At 43.6% G+C, this 11723-nt stretch overlaps 1 pseudogene; it reads right to left on the reverse strand.

Moving 5' to 3' along the window:
- Positions 1-314: 314 nt before the first annotated feature.
- Positions 315-1513, reverse strand: LOC109743025 (probable inactive receptor kinase At1g27190; annotated as a pseudogene).
- Between the last annotated feature and the right edge of the window lie 10210 nt (positions 1514-11723).

Raw genomic sequence — 11723 nt, forward strand, 5'->3', positions numbered from 1 at the left:
TGAAAGAAGCGAGCTTACACAAAAACGAATCTGCTCTGTTGATGGCACACAACAGAGACACCAAACCCGACATCAAGAGCCTCGGGTCTCCGTAGAATGTTCACCGGAACACGGGAAGGTATCCGGCTTGGTCGGCAAAGCCTTTCAGGAGTACTCTCTTGGGACATCCTGCCAGCACGAAGACGATCAGTATGCATGCGAATAAGAAGGGCAAAGCACGGAAATGGGGAGAAAAGCACGACAGAAGTGCAGAGTACATAAATAATCACTGCCAGTTGATGCCTCGCATCTTTCTAGAAGAGTTGAAATGTGCATTAACAAGCACCGGCAGTTGCTAGTTGCCAGACATACATATCATGTGAATTAAGAAAATCGTTACTGCAGGGAACAAACAAAAAAAGATTTACTATCGGAAGTGCTCATTTGGCCTCCGGAAGCTATGCCAGACACAGTTTCATAACAACAAGTGAATCATATGCGGATGACGTAGGCATGGAGCCTCTCGGAGCAAACGAAGCAGTGCGGGAAGTAGAAGGCCACCACAAACCCCACGACGAATCCGACGGCCGCTCCGATGCTCGACTGATCATTGAGCCTGTGCAGCCTGATTTGTACCGATCTACATCTCCTGGAGCGGGGACAATCATCCAACAGTGCACCGCAAAGCCCTTGGTTATCATCAAAGTTCGAAGCAGGAAACCTTAATAGAGAAGGAGGAATAGGCCCGGATAAACAGTTCTCCGCAACATTGAACGTCGATAACCGAGTAAGCAAATCGAATTGCGATGGAATTTGACCGTTGAGTTGGTTATGTTGGAGGTTGAGGAGATTCAGATATGTCATATTTGAGATACTCTGTGGGATTGATCCTGAAAAGCTATTGTACGAAAGATCCAGAGGCGACAGCTGCTGCACCTGCTGTAAAATGTCAGAAGGGATCGGCCCTGAAAAATTGTTATTTGACAGGTCCAGGCCAGTCATGCTTGAACAGTTCTATAGACCCTGAGGAAATGCGCCTTGAAGTCCTAGGTTGCCGATTCGCAGAGAGAGAACCCTATTCTCGTCGGGGTGCCAGCATTCCACACCAGTAAAGCGGCATATGAAACCGACGGTGCCATTTTCAAAGTTCCAAGAGGATTTGAGTACACCGTTGAGATCAATCACTGATTGTAGTACAGACCTTAGGCACTGGATATATTGCTCTGTAGTAAAACACAATGTTGAGCAGCTCAAGAGGAGAACCAAAAGGAGGAACTTGGTATCATCAGCCATCGAAAACGGGGAGTGAAACAAACAGCTGCTCCTCGGCCAAATCTAGCAGCTTGTCAATTCCAGCATCACCTGATAAAAACCGTGTAAGAATACGTGAACACTCTACTTGAAAAAAAGAGGAGACAATTTTCTCAAACATAACACACCACAGAACAGCCTCCAGAAGTGCAAATAACAAGTTAGAAAACCCTTGCTTTGTTAATTTCATGTGATACTTCCTAGAGAATATGAGGTGCTTGAGAAAACTCACCGGTTGATCAAGCCCAATCTAAAGCCACCATCTGTGCAATACATGTGCGGGTGCAGCCCTTTAAGAACAGGAAATCCCTCCACTGGAGCATAGACTCCTGTTTTGCAAAATCCTGAAGTCTTATTGACTTGGAAGCATTTTCCACAACTTTGCAAGGAAGAAAGACATACCATGTGCCTACTGCCAATCATCCCCATTCTGAGGAATCTCCAAAGACTCGCCAGCCATCAGTCCCCACTGAGAGAAGAAATAGGTGTATAACTTGTGGAACTGATGCCATCAAATCATCTACTGTATTTACAAAGGTGTAAAACTTCGTCAAGAGTAAAGGTGGTGCTTCTCCCAGTCCTAACTAGTATGTGCTTGAATTAATTTATGATAAAGAATGTCTTGGTGCTTATAAATTACTTTTTCACTTGACATTGGGCAAAAACTTTAGAATTGATGTGATGCTACTCCGGGGTGTATCTTGTACAGAAGTTTGTAAAGCACCCGACGAGTCCTTGTCTGAATCATGGTTGCTCTAGCCCTATATGACGGCTCCGGCAGGCACATGTCAGGAAGACCGACCCGGCGTCGTCGCGGGTCTCCAGTCTCGGTATAATTAGTTGTCACGGAGGAATGTCTGTTGGGAGTTTACATGGTTGCCTGGCAGAATAGAATTCTGAGCCCTCTTGCCAGAACTCTGGTCTCACGGTCTCACCGCGTGAATTTGCAGTATCTTTTACTCCAAAATATATTATGGCTGCACGTCTGCTATCTGGAAATCCAAGGCCTCATTGAGGACCTGAGAGCCTGGTGGGCGGCTGGTTGCTTCCCCACCGCCACCAGCCACCACCATGGCCTTTTAGTTAGCCTGCAGGCGAAACCTGCCTAGTCCAGGTAGGTTGTTGCCTTGGCCAGAGCCGTGCTTGCACTTGTCAGGTAACCTGAGGCCTTGTACTGGCTATGCCTGCTTGTACATGTAAAATCTCTTTCCCTATCTTAATAAAGATTGGCTTTGGCCTTTGGATCGGAAATATTATTGGTCCTCTGAAAACACAAACATGTAACATTTTTTACTTATTATTACCAAATAAAAATATACCATTTCTACTGTTTCACGAATAGATACCCTTATTATAACGCTACCTAAATTGGACAAAAATACGGCCATGTGTCTCCTGTTTCAAAAATACGAGTTAATTGCATGTTAGTACCACACTTGCGCACCTACTCACGGATTGGTACCACTACTCAAAAGTTTTGCAATTCAATACCAACTTAGGGCCTAGGTGGTGCAATACGGTCAGGGGTGCGTATAAACGCATATTGACAGTAATTCTGACAGGTCGGGCCCACATGTCAGGCGACATGCTGGCCGAATCGGCCCGCGCCGCTCGCTGACTAGGATGAACCCGTCTGAGCCGCTCTCTCTCACCCCGCTCGTTGTGCCTCGCCCCCCTCTGTCTCCGCCGCCAGCCGCCGCGCGTTTCTCCTCCGCCGCCGTAGCGCCATGGTCTTCGAAGATGAAAGCAGTGACTCTCAGTCCAGCCTTGTGTACGTCGACTCCTCCTCCTCCGGCGGAATGCAGTTCCAGGTGCGTAGTTCGAGCTATGGTTAGGGTTAGGGTTTGTTCTGTGATTGTTGGGGGATTGGGGATTTGACTAGGTTATCTTTGTTCATCTTGCTCCTTAGATCCCTGCTAGCATTGAAGACCTAGACTACATGGGCATTGAGACAACACCCCCAGTCCTGTGCGAGCACCACCGTCTGCCAGCTGAGAGGAGGGTTGCATTCGAGGCATTTCACACTGGCAGGAGGTTCTTAGCCTGTTCAAAGAAGGTAACAATGATTGCAGTAGTCTAATTGTTGAAATAGTTATTAGTGCAGATAGTTATTGCTGAGAGGAGGATTGCAGTAGTTATTACAGTAGTCGATGCAGTCATTGTTTATTGTTTCTGATGCTCATTAGCAAGCTAGTAATTAGTGCTAGTTACAATCATTGCAGTAGGCTGTTAGTACTTAATTGTTTAGTAGTGCATTGTTTAGTCTGGTCACTCCTTTCTGTGTATCATCAGTACTTAATTGACAGAGAGCTTTGTTAGGAGTGCATTGTTTAGTCTGGTCTTTCTTTAATTGCACAATGTCAGTTGATCAAAGTGTCACTTGATAGATTTAATTGTGCATTGTTTATACTGTTTTTAAATGCCTAGGGATTTGTAGTGCATCTGGTGTGTTATTCTTTAGTATATATAGTGTGAGTGGAGGCTGCCAGTAGGTCAAATTCTGTTGTATAAGTAGTATAAGTGGTATATTATGAGAAAGAAAGTGACAGATGATGTTGTTGATGTTGCAGGGAAATGAGAACTGTGGTTTTGTTCAATGGGTTGACCCAGAGTGGCCTCCTACAATGCAGAATGCTCTGTTGAAGCTATTGGAGTTGTATTCAAACAGCAGGAGTGATAGGAGGAAGGATAACCTGGATAATATTCACTGACTATTCACCATCTGACAGAAGACAAAAACAACCTGGAGGCCAACTATGACAAATTGGTTGAAGATGTGCATCAACTTTTCAATGCTCAAGAGGATAGGATGATGGATTTCAGCTACTTGCCGTCCAAGATGAAGAACACTGAGGTTAGCAGCTCAGTTGTCTTTGATATGAGGACAGAGATTGAGAAGAAAGATGCAGAGATCTTCGAGCTGCAAGAGAAGTATGAAGTGCTTATGAACATAACAAAGGCTCAAGGCACTGTCATCCAGAACCTGAAGCTCAACCATTTGAAAGAGAAGGAAAAGCTAATCCAGGAGCACCACAATGATGCCATGAAGATGTTGCAGCTTAGGGTTGATGAACTCACTAAGTCTAATGAGAAGCTAATCCAAGAGAATCACCAGATTGAGCTTCACGGTGATCTCAAGAAGGGTCATCAGAAGCTCTTTGCAGGCAGAGATCAGCTCAAACTTCATATTGCTGATTTGCTCAAGGCGGAGGAGAAGAATAAGCAGAAGCTGAAGGGGATCCAGGCCATCTTGGCTGACTGAACAATATGAAGATCAAGATCTAGATGAAGATGAAGAAGGGCATAAGTAGTTCACCTTTTGTGATGTATGGTGTTGTTTAGTTAACTAAGTTGAACTCTAGTATGTTGTGTAAGAACATATTTATTATGTTGTGAACTAGGTTGAACTCCACTATGTTATGTAAGAATCTTTTAATTATGGTGCTTCAAGCTCTCTATGACGATCTATGGTGCTTCAAGCTCTCTATGATTTGGTGCATCAAGCTGTTTATGATGATCCATGGTGCTTTCATAGTTGGTTTTTATAAGTTATATGATGATCTATGATGGTATTTGGTACATCAAGTTATATGATAAGTGATATGTGCTATAAGTTATATGATAAGTGATATGTGTTATAAGATATATTGGCTCCGTCGATGCCGAGAACCCCTAGGCTCAAATTGGCTCCGTCGACACTGAGAACCCCTAGAACCTAACCCTAGGCTAAAATTGGCTCTGTCGATGCCGAGAACCCCTAGAACCTACCCTAGGCTAAAATTGGCTATGTCGATGCCGAGAACCCCTAGAACCTAACCTAGGCTAAAATTGGCTCTGTCGACGCCGAGAACCCCTAGAACCTAACCCTAGGCTAAAATTGGCTCCATCGACGCCGAGAACCCCTAGAACCTAACCCTAGGCTGAAATTGGCTCTGTCAACGCCGAGAACCCCTAGAACCTAACCCTAGGCTAAAATTGGCTCCATCGACGCCGAGAACACATAGAACCTAACCTAGGCTAAAATTGGCGCTGTCGACGCCGAGAACCGCTAGAACCTAACCCTAGGCTAAAATTGGCTCTGTCTACGCCGAGAACCCCTAGACCTAACCTAGGCTCAAATTGGCTCCGTCGATGCTGAGAACCCCTAGAACCTAACCCTAGGCTACAATTGGCTCTGTCGATGCCGAGAACCCCTAGAACCTAACCCTACAACATTAATCATCAAACATTAACATTGCCAATAAAACTAATCATCAAACCTAATCATCAAACATTAACATTGCCAATAAAACTAGTCACCAAATCTCATCATGAAACATTAACATTGCCAATAACACTAATCATGAAATCTCATCATCAAACATCAACATTGACAAGAACACTAATCATCAAATCTTATCATCAAACATTAGAAATTGCCGATAACACTAATCATCAAATCTCATCATCAAACATTAACATTGCCAACAAAACTAATCATCAAATCTCATCATCAAATGTTAACGTTGCCAAATTGATAGCATAACATTGCCAATAACATTAAACATTAACTCAGGTAAGATAGTTGATAGCAATTCAGTACACTCAAACATAATCATCCAACCAGTTTGACTTGTTGGTTCAGTATAGTCAAACCTAAGCATCCAACCATTGTTCAGGACACAAAACATTGATCAGTACATTGTTTTGAGAAACAACAACTCATGACACTCATTTGTTACCACTGGCAGAAAACCAGGCCATCCAACCAGTGTGACTTGTTGGTTCAGAAGATGTAGAATGAGTTGCATATCTTGGGGCAGTGAATGGCCTTGCACCACTAGTTGATGGCTGTGATCTTGCACCAGATCTTGCACCAGAACTTGCACCAGACCTTGTACCAGATCTTGCAGGTGGAGGCTGTGATCTTGTAGGTGGAGGCTGCTGCTGTGATCTTGTAGGTGGGGGCTGTGATCTTGCAGGTGTCTTGCAAAAAGAAGTGAGATTGGTATTAGTAGTCAACATAAAAAATATTAACAAATGCACTAGTCAACTAATACAAAATAAGTGAGATTGGTATTACCACATGCTTGTTTTTCCTCATAGCCAAATCTGGTTTCAATTGTTTCAGGCAGTTGGTGTATCTATTGAAGAAAATATGCCCTAGAGGCAATAATAAAGTTGTTATTTATATTTCCTTATATCATGATAAATGTTTATTATTCATGCTACAATTGTATTAATCGGAAACTTAGTACATGTTTGAATACATAAACAAACAGAGTGTCACTAGTATGCCTCTACTTGACTAGCTCGTTGAATCAAAGATGGTTAAGTTTCCTAGCCATAGACATGAGTTGTCATTTGATTAACGGGATCACATCATTAGAGAATGATGTGATTGACTTGACCCATTCCGTTAGCTTAGCACTTGATCGTTTAGTATGTTGCTATTGCTTTCTTCATGACTTATACATGTTCCTATGACTATGAGATTATGCAACTCCCGAATACCGGAGGAACACCTTGTGTGCTATCAAACGTCACAACGTAACTGGGTGATTATTAAGATGCTCTACAGGTGTCTCCGAAGGTGTTTGTTGGGTTAGCATAGATCGAGATTAGGATTTGTCACTCCGAGTATCGGAGAAGTATCTCTGGGCCCTCTCGGTAATGCCCATCAATATAAGCCTTGCAAGCATTGTGACTAATGAGTTAGTTGCGGGATGATGCATTACGGAACGAGTAAAGAGACTTGCCAGTAACGAGATTGAACTAGGTATTGAGATACCGACGATCGAATCTCGGGCAAGTAACATACTGATGACAAAGGGAACAACGTATGTTGTTATGCGGTTTGACCGATAAAGATCTTCGTAGAATATGTAGGAGCCAATATGAGCATCCAGGTTCCGCTGTTGGTTATTGACCGGAGATGAGTCTCGGTCATGTCTACATAGTTCTCGAACCCGTAGGGTCCGCACGCTTAACGTTCGGTGACGATCGGTATTATGAGTTTATGTGTTTTGATGTACCGAAGGTTGTTCGGAGTCCCGAATGAGATCAGGGACATGACTAGGAGTCTCTAAACGTTAGAGACGTAAAGATCGATATATTGGAAGGCTATATTGGGACATCGGAAAGGTTCTGAGTGGTTCGGGTATTTATCGGAGTACTAGAGAGTTACGGGAATTCGCCATGAAGTATATGGGCCTTCTTCGGCTTTAGGGGGAGAGAGAGGGGGGCTGCCTAGGGCCGGCCGCGCGCCCCCCAAGGCCTAGTCCGAATTGGACTAGGGGGAGGGGCGGCGCCCCCTCCTTCCTTCTCTTCTCTCTTCCCCTTCCTTCTCTCCTACTCCTACTACTTGGAAGGGAGGGAATCCTACTCCCGGTGGGAGTAGGACTCCCCAGGGCGCGCCATAGTAGAGGGCCGGCCCTCCCCTCCTCCACTCCTTTATATACGTGGCTAGGGGCACCCCATAGACACACAAGTTGATTGTTCCAGGCCGTGTGCGGTGCCCCCGCCACCATAATCCACCTCGATCATATCGTAGCGGTGCTTAGGCGAAGCCCTGCGTCGGTAGCAACATCATCACCGTCATCACGCCGTCGTGCTGACGGAACTCTCCCTTGAAGCTCTGCTGGGTCGGAGTTCGTGGGACGTCATCGAGCTGAACGTGTGCTGAACTCGGAGGTGCCGTGCGTTCGGTACTTGGATCGGTCGGATCGTGAAGACGTACGACTACATCAACCGCGTTCTCATAACGCTTCCGCTTACGGTCTACGAGGGTACGTGGACACCACTCTCCCCTCTCGTTGCTATGCATCACCATGATCTCGTGTGTGCGTAGGATTTTTTTTGAAATTACTACATTCCCCAACAGTGGCACTCGAGCCAGGTTTATGCATAGATGTTATATGCATGAGTAGAACACAAGTGAGTTGTGGGCGATACAAGTCATACTGCTTACCAGCATGTCATACTTTGATTCAGCGGTATTGTTGGATGAAGCGGCTCGGACCGACATTACGCGTAGGCTTACGCGAGACTGGTTCTACCGACGTGCTTCGCACACAGGTGGCTGGCGGGTGTCAGTTTCTCCAACTTTAGTTGAATCGAGTGTGGCTACGCCCGGTCCTTGTGAAGGTTAAAACAACACATACTTGACGAAATATCGTTGTGGTTTTGATGCGTAGGTAAGAACGGTTCTTGCTCAGCCCATAGCAGCCACGTAAAACTTGCAACAACCAATTAGAGGACGTCTAACTTGTTTTTTGCAGGGCATGTTGTGATGTGATATGGTCAAGACATGATGCTAAATTTTATTGTATGAGATGATCATGTTTTGTAATGGAGTTATCGGCAACTGGCAGGAGCCATATGGTTGTCGCTTTATTGTTTGAAATGCAACCGCCATGTAATTGCTTTACTTTATCACTAAGCGGTAGCGATAGTCGTAGAAGCAATAGTTGGCGAGACGACAACAATGCTACGATGGAGATCAAGGTGTCGCGCCGGTGACGATGGTGATCATGACGGTGCTTTGTAGATGGAGATCAAAGGCACAAGAAGATGATGGCCATATCATATCACTTATATTGATTGCATGTGATGTTTATCCTTTATGCATCTTATTTTGCTTAGTTCGACGGTAGCATTATAAGATGATCTCTCACTAAATTTCAAGGTACAAGTGTTCTCCCTGAGTATGCACCGTTGCGACAGTTCTTCGTGCTGAGACACCACGTGATGATCGGGTGTGATAAGCTCTACGTTCACATACAACGGGTGCATGCCAGTTTTGCACACGCAGAATACTCGGGTTAAACTTGACGAGCCTAGCATATGCAGATATGGCCTCGGAACACTGGAGACCGAAAGGTCGAGCGTGAATCATATAGAAGATATGATCAACATAGTGATGTTCACCATTGAAAACTACTCCATCTCACGTGATGATCGGACATGGTTTAGTTGATATGGATCACGTGATCACTTAGATGATTAGAGGGATGTCTATCTAAGTGGGAGTTCTTAAGTAATATGATTAATTGAACTTTAATTTATCATGAACTTAGTCCTGGTAGTATTAGCATATCTATGTTATAGATCAATAGCTCGCTTTTAGCTCCCCTGTTTTATTTTTGATATGTTCCTAGAGAAAACTAAGTTGAAATATGTTAGTGCAATGATGCGGATTGGATCCGTGATCTGAGGATTATCCTCATTGCTGCACATAAGAATTATGTCCTTGATGCACCGCTAGGTGATAGACCGATTGCAGGAGCAAATGCAGACGTTATGAACGTTTGGCAAGCTAGATATGATGACTACTTGATAGTTTAGTGCACCATGCTTTACGGCTTAGAATCGGGGCTTCAAAGATGCTTTTGAAACGCCACAGAGCATATGAGACGTTCCAAGAGTTGAAATTAGTATTTCAGACTCATGCCCATGTCGAAAGGTATGAGACCTTTGACAAGTACTTTGCCTACAAGATGGAGGAGAATAGCTCAGCTAGTGAGCATGAGCTCAGAATGTCTGAGTACTACAATCACTTGAATCAAGTGGGAGTTAATCTTCTAGATAAGATAGTGATTGACAGAGTTCTCTAGTCACTATCACCAAGTTACTAGAACTTCGTGATGAACTATGATATGCAAGGGATAACGGAATCGATTCCCAAGCTCTTCGTGATGCTGAAATCGACGAAGGTAGAAATCAAGAAAAGCATCAAGTGTTGATGGTTGACAAGACCACTAGTTTCAAGAAAAGGGCAAAGGGAAGAAGGGGAACTTCAAAAAGAACGGCAAGCAAGTTGCTGCTCCCGTGAAGAAGCCCAAAGCTAGACCCAAGCCTGAAACTTAGTGCTTCTACTGCAAAGAAAATGGTCACTGGAAGTGGAACTACCCTAGATACTTGGCGGATAATAAGGATGACAAAGTGAACAAAGGTATATTGGATATACATGTTATTGATGTGTACTTTACTGGTGTTTATAGCAACCCCTCGGCATTTGATACTGGTTCAGTTGCTAAGATTAGTAACTCGAAACGGGAGTCGCAGAATGAACAGAAACTAGTTAAGGGTAAGGTGACGATGTGTGTTGGAAGTAGTTCCAAGATTTATATGATCATCATCACACACTCCCTATACTTTCAGGATTAGTGTTGAACCTAAATAAGTGTTATTTGGTGTTTGCGTTGAGCTTGAATATGATTTGATCATGTTTATTGCAATACGGTTATTCATTTAAGTTAGAGAATAATTGTTGTTCTTTTTACATGAATAAAACCTTCTATGGTCATACACCCAATGAAAATGGTTTGTTGGATCTCGATCGTAGTGATACACATATTCATAATATTGAAGCCAAAAGATGCAAAGTTAATAATGATAGTGCAACTTATTTGTGGCATTGCCGTTTAGGTCATATTGGTGTAAAGCGCATGAAGAAACTCCATGCTGATGGGATTTTGGAATCACTTGATTATGAATCACTTGATGCTTGCGAACCATGCCTTATGGGCAAGATGACTAAGACTCCATTCTATGGAACAATGGAGCGAGCAACTGACTTATGGGAAATAATACATACTGATGTATGCGATCTGATGAGTGTTGAGGCTCGCGGCGGGTATTGTTATTTTCTGACCTTCACAGATGATTTGAGCAGATATGGGTATATCTACTTGATGAAACATAAGTCTGAAACATTTGAAAAGTTCATATAATTTCAGAGTGAAGTGGAAAATCATCATAACAAGAAAATAAAGTTTCTATGATCTGATCGTGGAGGAGAATATTTGAGTTACGAGTTTGGTCTTCATTTGAAACAATGCGGAATAGTTTCGCAACTCACGCCACCTGGAACACCACAGCGTAATGGTGTGTCCGAACATCGTAACCGTACTTTATTAGATATGGTGCAATCTATGATGTTTCTTACCGATTTAACACTATCGTTTTGGGTTATGCATTAGAGACAGCTGCATTCACGTTAAATAGGGCACCACCTAAATCCGTTGATACGACACCATATGAACTATGGTTTGGCAAGAAACCAAAGTTGTCATTTCTTAAAGTTTGGGGTTGCGATGCTTATGTGCAAAAGTTTTATCTTGATAAGCTCAAACCCAAATCGTAGAAATGTGTCTTCATAGGATACCCAAAGGAGACAGTTGGGTACACCTTCTATCACAGATCCGAAGGCAAGACGTTTTTTGCTAAGAATGGATCCTTTCTAGAGAAGGGGTTTCTCTCGAAAGAAGTGAGTGGGAGGAAAGTAGAACTTGATGAGGTAACTGTACCTGCTCCCTTATTGGAAAGTAGTTCATCACAGAAATCTGTTCCTGTGACTCCACCAATTAGTGAGGAAGCTAATGATGATGATCATGTAAGTTCAGATCAAGTTACTACCAAACCTTGTAGGTCAACGAGAGTGAGATCCGCAC

The sequence above is a fragment of the Aegilops tauschii genome, chromosome 3 (assembly GCF_002575655.3).
Source record: "Aegilops tauschii subsp. strangulata cultivar AL8/78 chromosome 3, Aet v6.0, whole genome shotgun sequence".
Lineage (NCBI taxonomy): Eukaryota > Viridiplantae > Streptophyta > Magnoliopsida > Poales > Poaceae > Aegilops > Aegilops tauschii.